Genomic DNA, 461 nt, shown 5'->3' on the forward strand with positions numbered 1-461 from the left:
CTGCCGCTCTGCTCTGCTCTGGTGAGACCAGCTGGACCTACTGCGTCCAGCTCTGGAGCCCTCAGCACAAGAAAGACAAGGACCTGTTGGAGCGGGTCCAGAGGAGGCCATGAAAATGATCAGGGGGATGGAACACCTCTTCTATGAGGAAAGGCTGAGAGAGTTGGGGTTGTTCAGCCTGGAGAAGAGAAGGCTTCGGGGAGACCTTATTGCAGCCTTTCAGTATTTAAAGGGGGCTTATAAGAAAGATGGGGACAGACTTTTATCAGGGCCTGTAGTGATAGGACAAGGGGGAATGGTTTTTAAACTAAAAGAGGGTAGATTTAGACTAGCTAGAAGGAAGAAAGTGTTTACAATGAGAGTGGTGAGACACTGGCACAGGTTGCCCAGAGAGGTGGTTGATGCCCCATCCCTGGAAACATTCAAGGTCAGGTTGGACGGGGCTCTGAGCAACCTGATCT

This window comes from Fulmarus glacialis, unplaced genomic scaffold, assembly GCF_000690835.1.
Source record: "Fulmarus glacialis isolate BGI_N327 unplaced genomic scaffold, ASM69083v1 scaffold22002, whole genome shotgun sequence".
In the NCBI taxonomy this organism is placed as follows: Eukaryota; Metazoa; Chordata; class Aves; order Procellariiformes; family Procellariidae; genus Fulmarus; species Fulmarus glacialis.